Below are 10,705 nucleotides of genomic sequence, written 5' to 3'. Positions count from 1 at the left end.
ACATTTGTACATGGCATAGAAGTAAATCGTATACATTCTGCATATTATGAGCACAAGAATATGTTTTAATGATTGATTGATTGATTTGTTGTTTTAAGTCCACTTTATGCACAGTAAGGCTAATCGGGACTGGACCTACAGTTTAAAATGGGATCTGAAACACTTGTGCCTCCACCGGGTATCGAACCCGGAACCCCTTGATTACAAGGCGACGACACTACCACTGCGCCATCGGGGAGGCCCGAATATGTTTTAAGTTCTATTATTATGACGCAAGTGGTGTTCCCAGGGTCTTTTTACGGTCCCCATTTTGTCATCTTTTCCTTCCTTTGACGTTTTTTCTTAGATATACTGGGCCAAAAGGGGGTTATGTCTACCATCCACCCCCCCCCTTTGCCCCGGGCACGCCATTGAATGACACTTTATTACTTAAATATTAATGTACATACTCGTTCTGCTGAAATGATTGTGATTCCTCCGCGTAATTTTTATCTCCAAACTGATATATCTTTCCTTTGTGACGGATAAAATTAAGGAAATAGGTTGGTATCACTTTCTGTTGTTTCAGAGATTTTCAAAGTGATCTTGTGTGGATGCTTGTATTTGCAGTTGTGGAAAGCGCGTGGGATAGTGTGAGTGTTTGTTGCTTCGTGTTTTGTGCTGTGAATTTATCGGAATGAACGCGTATTTAGGAACGGTTGATGTGAAGTGCGGGTGTATTATTGAGCAATTGAAAATTGCTTCGTTTAGCTCGAGAGAGATAAGTGTTAAAATGAAAATCGTGGAAGGGGTCGACCAACACCAAGAGTTTGAAATTTATTGTGGTGAGTACATCGTCTATGCATGTGTTTCTTTGCTTTGAAATGAATTTTTTATTGTTTGTGTTTAACTTTTTATTTAGTGTTTAAGTTACTCCAATGCGGTTTTTAGGGTGCCCAAAAATACTAAATTACATCATGCAGCGTAAAATAAACAAATGATTCCCATTTTTTTTATCTAAATCGGTTTGGTCACCGTTTGACCATATTAAATAATAATGAACAAATAAAGGTACTAATAAGTAAGTAAGAAATTCCGTCTCCCTTTAGTCGTATGCGGAAAGTTCGCATATGCAAAACGTTTAATATCATATGAATAACGTTACCTGGATTTTTTTTAAAAAGTAAATGTGACGTTTGCGGATCATATGGTTTATTTTTAGTACAGTCACTTTATTACGATATTTTGACAAATCCAGCGACTGGGTAAATGAGGCTATACTAAACCTTGAATCTTTCCCCTCGGCATGTCGTTGTACTACATGTTTTGTTGTACTGAAACATTGCTTGCCTCCTTCGTTAGACTACGCTTCGCTACTGGTCCATCCCTTGGAGCATCAATACTTTGCAACAACTATCCAAGCACTTCGAAAACTTACAACCTTGAAACATTGACACCAGGGTTGGCATGTTTAAAACAAAAGTGTTTAAAACACTTTGTTTTAAACGTTTAAAACACACGGCTTTGTTTTTTTTTACAAATGTTTTAAACGTTTAAAACAATGTGTTTTAAAACATGTTTTTTTTACAAGTGTTTAAAACACATTTTGGTGGTAGATATTTTATTGTCTGTGATATTTTTTTTGTTTGGCAACCCTATTTTTCATTTAATCTGTGTCAAATAATCCGTGCTTTGCAGGTCTCACTTATCGCACAACTCTTGAGCAACCTTTTGTTCTGACGTCACGGGAGAAAGCTTTTTAATTTTAGCCTACATGTCTATGTTGTTAGGTTAGGCAGGCTAGCTATATATGCACAAGGTAGTAAAATTGTTGTGCGACAAGAAAGACCCGGTGGAAGCTTGAAATGGAAACTAATTATCTAAATACACAATGCGTGATTTTGATCATGACGTGATTTTTTTTTCTTTTACGATACGATTCGTTGGTCTGTATAACTGAATGAAGCGCAGATGCTTACTTTTGGTAACATAATTTTGTACTTTGAAAGATAAATTCATCTGGAGAATCTATTATGACACTGCAGGTTGTTTTCTGCTATATAAACTGTTCAGGCAGCAGGAAATATTTCACCGTGATTTTTTCAGGACGAGGATAGTAATTCTATAATATTTAGTTTCTTGAAATTTAGATGAATATAAATCCTAACCTACTTCAGTAGTGGCGGAAAAAGGGTGGCTATTATCCACAACTTTTGTCCCTGCAGACACGGGCGCTGACTTGTCAAAATTATTAGGGAACAAGATGAAATATCTATCACTGAAATAAATTAATGAATGACTCACTAGTAGTTGAAATAATAGATAAGGACGGTCGCTGCATGGGTGGTCTTTAATTTGCACGTACTTATAACTAATTTGCACGGGTTTTAATTAATTTGCGCGTACTTAGAATTCATTTGCATGTACTTAGAATACTTTACATTTATGTATTTGCATGTTTATAACTTTTTATGAATATATAATTATTTATTTTATGAAAAATATGTATATAGAAGGTAATTAGAGGTACTAAACGCTATGCATATGGTTTTATATTCATTACTGCAAAGTATGTAATGCATGAAATGTTAATAATTAATGTTTATAGTATTGAAAATAAGTTTTCTATGGTTTATGAACAGCTATGAACGGTGGTAATGGGTGTAGGTACAGGTCCAATTACGATTGGGGACGGTCCCGGTATTCGAACCCGCGATATGTAATATTATTAATTAGTACTATGTAATAATGTATGTTATTATGGTATGAAAGACGGTGGTCTCAGACGCTAGACAGAATACTGTCTCAGAATCTCGACTCGGCGGTGAAGGTAGACGAGAAAGGAATTTGGGAGATGTGCGGTCAAGGTCAAATGACGTCACAACGTCAGAACAAACAAAGAACCCGATTGACCAATCAGAACCGGTTTTTTCAAGGTTAACCAGTACGCAAGAACAGGGGAAAGCTATGCAATACTGTAGGGCAGGGGAGGGATTCAACCAGACAACAAAGGATGTCTGAGAATGCGCAGCAAGGGTCAAATCTCTGAAGCTATGCGTCGCTTGTAGAACCGGTTTCCGCCGCCAATTAATATTCCGCTCAGGTTTGCCTTCAAGGCACAGGACGCTTTAGCGCAGGTTTTTTTTATCTGTACTATGAAGAAGGGAGAGCTATTATGGACGGGGCCTACAGTTTTCACCATTTGCTTTTATCACGGGGTAACGAACCTAGGACCCTTTGATTATTGATTTAGGTAGTAAATGTATGTTACTGTGTGCTATTTAACTTAATTTTGAGTTTATTTTTTACCAAACTTTGACTTTATGTCAAACATTTTCACAGCTTATCCTTATTTTTACAAAAATAACACTATTTGTACTATTCAGGCAACATTTTTTATTAAATTTTGGACTCGCAAAGATATTTTTACAACTTTTTAACTTATTATTTTACAATTTTATGTTAATTTTTTACCAAAATAACACTATTTATACTATTCAGGCAACATTTTTTTATTAAATTTTGGACTCACAAAGACATTTTTTCAAGTTTTAACTTATTACTTTACAACTTTATATTAATTTGTTTACCAAAATAACACTATTTGTACTATTCAGGCAACATTTTTTATTAAATTTTGGACTCACAAAGACATTTTTTCAACTTTTCAACTACATTAATAATACTACCAGAATACTAAGGCTTCAAAAGTGAACACTAAGAATAATGTTCAGACTAAAGTATAGGGCATCTTGCAAAGGATTATTACTCCCTACATCTACAAGTCAATAACAATTATTCTAAATACTACGAACTTGGACAAAATATAGTCAAATACACAACACAAAAAGATAAATAATTACAAGTAAAACAGCAGACACTCAATATATCATACCATCAGGTAAAAATATTCTACAATAAACTGCCTCATAACATAAAACTGCTAACTCCCCAAAACATATACAAATACAATCAGTAAAAACTACTTGAAAAGGGAAAACTCTCTACAGTCTCACAGGGTTGATGTAAAATAACATCAAAACTTAGAAGCATGCACAGTCAATAGTGCTCAATTTGCATACAGTTCACATGCAAACTCTCATGAAGAGGTTCAATACAGTCTCCCAGCTCAGTTCTCATCTATACTTGGACAACAAAATCCTGCAAGAAATTCTCAGAAATCCTACCTTTCCTACACTTGCTTAAATAGCTAAAGTGCAATCTTCATACTAAAATATTGAAAAAAAGGCATATCTATGTACATAAAAGTGTGAACAGATGTGTTTGTCTGTGTGTACTCTTAGATAAATTGATAAAAAAAAGCAATATAGTTATAAATCAAAGACTATATCTAATAATATTGATTTCAAAATAAGCTGATAGAAAAAGATATAATAACTACAGTATAAGCTTTTAATTTTTGTTAATTACAAAAAAATAAAAGTTAAATACAGTAAATAAACTTGGTCCCTTACATTGAGAAAGGAACATAAATTGAGAATATTTGAAAATAAAATCCTTAGGAAAATACTTGGGCCTAAAACAGATGAGGAGACAGATGAGTGGAGAAGGTTACATAATTTAGAAGTACATAATTTGTATTCATGTCCAGATAGTATTAGAATGATTAAATCAAGAAGACTTTGGTGTGTAGATCATGTGGTACGAATGGGAGAGGAAAGAAGAGTATACAGGATTCTTGTTGGGAAACCTGATGGTAAAAGACCAATAGGAAGACCAAAACAAAGATGGAGGGATAATGTAGAGATGGACCTAAAGGAAATTGGTAGGGAAGGAAAGAAGTATATAGATCTTGCTCAGGACAGGGACAGATGAAAGGCATGAGTTGCTGCAGCCATGAACATTCGGGTTTAAGAAGGCTAGAGAGTTAGTTATACATTAAATAAGCATAATATTTGGATTGTAAGTAGAGAATATAACAAATGTACAATGCATTGTGCGAAAACTGTCAACTTTGCATTATAAGCAGAAAATTAAACCAGTTTGCCCTAGAAATATATTTTAAGAATAGCCCAAAATAGCATGCGTAATAGAAAATTAAGAAAACTTTCTGATGCATAAAAGTACTGACTAGTGCTGAATGAATCAATTACTGTAAAATATTATTCTCTGATTCAAGTAATTTAACTGTAAACATTATCTTTTGTGTGTAAAATATAATTGTTAGTTGAACTGATAAGTACAAATATTAACTTTATACGCCTTCATACACTCTAAATAACATAACTTTGATATATAAATTAGTAACAATTTGTTAAAATTAAGTTAAACTGTAGAATTGTTTTCTTAAATAAATATAAAGTAGTAAAAATACTAAACAAATAATTCCTTCTTTTCCTATTTAAAGGATGCCAAACAGTGTAAACCAGTTGTTAGTGGCTAAATAACATAAAGTTTGAAGGCAGTAACAATATTTTTAAAAATACTGCTTTTTACCTAACTTTGTGAATTAAATACTAGTATATTTTGTCAAATTATAAATAAAATATACCTATTTCTTTGGTATTTGTACTAAAGTGAAGAAAATGTTACTAAACCTTGGCTAGTACAGTAAATCTGAGAGTTTTAGCTGGATATAATTGTAACTTGTTAATCTCGCCGAACACAATCTTTACCTCAATTTTGGAAGCTAGCTGAACTTTAGCGTTTCGAATTAGTGAAGGCCTCTATAGTGGAAAAATACACCCAGTCTGTAAACATTTGGAAATGTTGTCTCCTTCTCTGTCGAACCAGACCAAAAGTGTTCTCAAGTGTTTCAATATATTTCTTAACATAACAAACTTTTCAAGAAAAGAATACCTTGTGCCCAGATAGCTTAGTTGGTATAGCGTTAGGCTTTTAACCTATCTGTCCAGGTTCGAGTCCCTGTCTGGGCGATAACAATTTTTAAATTTTGTCATCGGATCTTTTGCAGAATGGATATAAAATATGTTTACAGTCTGACAGATTATTATTTATCTTAAAATTTTGCAAATAAGCTTTTAAATTTCTCAAATATCAGCATCTTTAGCTAACAGTACAGCATAACCAGTATTATTATAATAGAAAAGTTCTGGTGGTAGAAACTACACCTACTGTAATATCTCTGTGGTATTTACTTACATGCAGCCCATAACTTTTGGGACTGTTTCTCCTCCGTTACATTTCCTCGCCATTTACCCTTAGCGTCGCGATTAGCCTCAGAAGCATAAAAAGCGAAATCTTATATTTGTTCTTTTTATATCTCTGAAACCACCTATACTATAGAACTACATTTAATGAATTTTGCAGTCTTCCTGTTTGATCTGTTAAATAATCCAGTCAATAAAAATATACTTGCATAGAAAAATCTGTTTTTCAGATACTTTAATCGGGTAATCTGCTTTTGCGTACTTCCTCAGAAATATAGTTCTTGCTACATTTACATAAATCGAAGTCTAGTTAGAGTTGGCCTGTAAGTACTTCTGGTACATGTAGTTACTTGAAAAGCAAATATTGGGTGTATAAAAGATAGCATTCTTGTGAAACAGTAAAAAATCAACCTCATTTCCTCGTAATATTAGCTGTAAGTGCTTCTTGCAGATTAACAAAGCTCTGGCGTCTGGTCCTACGTCACCTACAATCCTTTGTAAAGTTCGTGTTGTCCTATAAATTGTCGATATACATACTAAGTCCCTAGTTACAGCCTAAGCTTTAAGTTTCAATCTGAGGATTTCAGTGTTCAGATAGTGATTGTAGCCTCGTATAATAAACCAAATGGAAATAACCCAAGTGTTGATGCACCCAAAACACCAGTAATACTTCAAAAATACCTTGAAAAAGGCTATAAGGCTAAATTATTCTTCTAGCATAGAAAAAAGTTTAGCAAGTGGACCTATGGTTCATATAGTCAGTCGTCTGTGAACTTCGTCTTGTCCTGTGAATTGTCAATATATTGATAAATAGTTATATTTAAAAAAGAAAAGAAACAATGTTGGTAAGCGTCCAGTTGTGGACCCCTCGGTAAAAAAAATGTCAGTCTTTATAGACACACAATAATTTTCGTTACACTAAAAATTTGGCAAATAGTCGAAATGTTAAACATTTCGTGTACTTTATCCAGTAAGCCTTAGCTAGAAATACAATAACAGCGTTACAGGCATTAAAATTAAGCAAGCTTAGATATTCTAGTGGCACATAATAAGTATAAAATATCCTTTAAAATACTCTGACAAATAGTTGTGGGTTATCTGAGATCAAAATTTTCAAGCCCTCTCTCCTGCATAAATAGGCTCTAGAATTCACTAAGCCTCAAAATAATATTAGGGTACGTAAGATAAAAAAGCAGATGGAGAGTGGTGCTGATCGCATCATCTCCAAAATAGCAAAAACAAAAGTATACAGAGCCCTATCTAATATATTTAAAAAACTTTTACCTAGTACAACAGTAACAAAATACTCAGCAGACTCTAAAATAAACAAACTTTCCTTGTTATTTGAGTAATAATAAGCCTAAACTTGTAAAATAAAAGGGTAGAACTTGCCAAAACATACTTTTGCATCCAAAATATAATTGAAAACTCTTTCTTGAATAGACTAAGAGGTCTTACTTTGGTAAAATAAGCATAAAATTGAAAAATAAAAGGTAAAACTTGACGAAACACACTTCGTGTGTACAAAATTTAATTCAAAACACATTTAAATTGTGTTATTTGAGTAAACGTGGAGAATAATCCTGTAAACTTGGAAATATCTCTCTCTCTCTCTCTCTCTCTCTCTCTCTCTCTCTCTCTCCCTCTGTCTCTCTCTCTCTCTGTCTCTCTTTCTGTGTGTGTGTGTGTGTGTGTGTCCAAAATGTAATAAAATCGTGTTATTTGGCTAAACTTGTGAAATAAACAGATAAAAATTGAAAACTCAAACTTTGTGTGTTGAAAATGTAACTAAAAGTCATTCCTGAATAGTACAAATAGTGTTATTTTGGTAAAAAATTAACATAAAGTTGTAAAATAATTAGTTAAAAGTTGAAAAAATGTCTTTGTGTGTCGAAAATGTAACTAAAAGTCTTTCCTGAATAGTACAAATAGTGTTATTTTGGTAAAAAATTAACATAAAGTTGTAAAATAATAAGTTAAAAGTTGAAAAAATGTCTTTGTGAGTCCAAGATTTAATAAAAAATGTTGCCTGAATAGTACAAATAGTGTTATTTTGGTAAACAAATTAATATAAAGTTGTAAAGTAATAAGTTAAAACTTGAAAAAATGTCTTTGTGAGTCCAAAATTTAATAAAAAAATGTTGCCTGAATAGTATAAATAGTGTTATTTTGGTAAAAAATTAACATAAAATTGTAAAATAATAAGTTAAAAAGTTGTAAAAATATCTTTGCGAGTCCAAAATTTAATAAAAAATGTTGCCTGAATAGTACAAATAGTGTTATTTTTGTAAAAATAAGGATAAGCTGTGAAAATGTTTGACATAAAGTCAAAGTTTGGTAAAAAATAAACTCAAAATTAAGTTAAATAGCACACAGTAACATACATTTACTACCTAAATCAATAATCAAAGGGTCCTAGGTTCGTTACCCCGTGATAAAAGCAAATGGTGAAAACTGTAGGCCCCGTCCATAATAGCTCTCCCTTCTTCATAGTACAGATAAAAAAAACCTGCGCTAAAGCGTCCTGTGCCTTGAAGGCAAACCTGAGCGGAATATTAATTGGCGGCGGAAACCGGTTCTACAAGCGACGCATAGCTTCAGAGATTTGACCCTTGCTGCGCATTCTCAGACATCCTTTGTTGTCTGGTTGAATCCCTCCCCTGCCCTACAGTATTGCATAGCTTTCCCCTGTTCTTGCGTACTGGTTAACCTTGAAAAAACCGGTTCTGATTGGTCAATCGGGTTCTTTGTTTGTTCTGACGTTGTGACGTCATTTGACCTTGACCGCACATCTCCCAAATTCCTTTCTCGTCTACCTTCACCGCCGAGTCGAGATTCTGAGACAGTATTCTGTCTAGCGTCTGAGACCACCGTCTTTCATACCATAATAACATACATTATTACATAGTACTAATTAATAATATTACATATCGCGGGTTCGAATACCGGGACCGTCCCCAATCGTAATTGGACCTGTACCTACACCCATTACCACCGTTCATAGCTGTTCATAAACCATAGAAAACTTATTTTCAATACTATAAACATTAATTATTAACATTTCATGCATTACATACTTTGCAGTAATGAATATAAAACCATATGCATAGCGTTTAGTACCTCTAATTACCTTCTATATACATATTTTTCATAAAATAAATAATTATATATTCATAAAAAGTTATAAACATGCAAATACATAAATGTAAAGTATTCTAAGTACATGCAAATGAATTCTAAGTACGCGCAAATTAATTAAAACCCGTGCAAATTAGTTATAAGTACGTGCAAATTAAAGACCACCCATGCAGCGACCGTCCTTATCTATTATTTCAACTACTCTCACTCTCTCCCTTTTTTAAGTTTTGGACTCAGTGTTCGGAATCTCATAAAAGCTAGGGGTGTGCGGGAAAAAAAATTCCCGTTCCGATCCGGACTTCGGGAAATGATTTCCCGAATTTTCGGGATCCCGTGCAGTCGGGAAATACCGAATGCTCATTTGAAAATGTCGTTATTTCTCGACGTTTTCTGCATTGTCAATTTCTGGAACTTACCGTAAATGGTTAGTTTTTAATCCAGAAATCACCTAATGTGAAAATGTCGTGTATAATTCGAGATTTTCAGAGCTTCGGGAAATTTTGAACATTTCCCGACGCAGTAGGGAAATTGAAAATTTTTCCCGTCCCGCACACCCTTAATAAAACCCATGAATTCCTCAAAAATATCATTTTTTTTATTCACAGTTCGAATGCAGAATATTAATTGTCCACGGATGGATATGTCACAAGTTTCGTCAACCGTCAACCATAATAGCAAAATATTCCCGACTTTTATTATCTGCTACCACGGAGCGTAAAAGAGATCTCCCTAATATATCAATGATCTCGTTCTGAATGTCACGCGAGAGCCATTTGTAGCCCGAACGTCCCACCCACTACCCTAGTTCATGCACTTCGTCTTTTGAAACTCTTTTTTAGTAAAAATTTTAACAATACTCATAATTACATACTTAGTATATACTAGAAATAAATCATGCGTTTTGCTGTCTCTGGTCATAGCCTCCCCAAAGTTGATGGTTTAGAGGTTTCAGCCCCCAAAGTTGATGGTCTAGAAAATTTTAAATGTGTATTAAAAGTTAAGTTCATGTGGCACAATTCAGAGTAAACTTTACAAGAGAAGCAAAATAATACATTAGATCCTCTTAAGCAAAATTATTTGGGGGATCTGCCCCCACATTGTTAATATTGGGGGGCTAGAGCGCCCCCAAGCACCATGGAGTCGGCGCCTATGCCTACAGTAGAGGTGTGCGGGATCCCGATAAGTCGGGACTAGGGATGGCCAGATCCGGATCCTAGCGGATCCGAAATCCGGATCCGGTTGGTTCCGGATCCTAAGGATCCGGATCCTAAAATTTTTCGGATCCGGAATTTTCGGATCCGGATCTGCGGATCCGGTACTTTCGGATCCGGATCCAGAACTTTCGGATCCGGATCCAGAACTTTCGGATCCGGATTCAGAATTTTCGGATCCGGATCCAAAACTTTCGGATCCGGATCCGTTTTGCCATCCCACATGCGCTTCTTTGGAAAGTAAGA

Source organism: Lepisma saccharinum, chromosome 9, assembly GCF_977018435.1.
Source record: "Lepisma saccharinum chromosome 9, izLepSacc3.1, whole genome shotgun sequence".
NCBI lineage: Eukaryota > Metazoa > Arthropoda > Insecta > Zygentoma > Lepismatidae > Lepisma > Lepisma saccharinum.
Note: the sequence above shows the minus strand (reverse complement) of the source record.